Raw genomic sequence first — 275 nt, 5'->3', positions numbered from 1 at the left:
TAAGGACCCAGACCTAAATATCTCTTTTAATACAAAAAAAAATTAATGGGTCTAAATGAAACATTCTATAATACTTTGTAAAGGTCTTGTAAAAAAATTATTATGGTGTGGATCTGAGGACCATTTAAAGGAAAACGTCCCAGACCACATATTTCGAAAACAGATCAACTGATCTTAAAGAAACTTTCGGAAAAAGTTTAACCATGTTACAAGGAAGAAATTATTATGTGCTGGCGACGAATCAGTCAAGAGTGTAAATTGGAGAGTCATTTCAA

The sequence above is a fragment of the Anneissia japonica genome, unplaced genomic scaffold (assembly GCF_011630105.1).
Source record: "Anneissia japonica isolate Jap-2015-1 unplaced genomic scaffold, ASM1163010v1 scaffold10833_len41332_cov97, whole genome shotgun sequence".
Classification (NCBI taxonomy): domain Eukaryota; kingdom Metazoa; phylum Echinodermata; class Crinoidea; order Comatulida; family Comatulidae; genus Anneissia; species Anneissia japonica.
Note: the sequence above shows the minus strand (reverse complement) of the source record.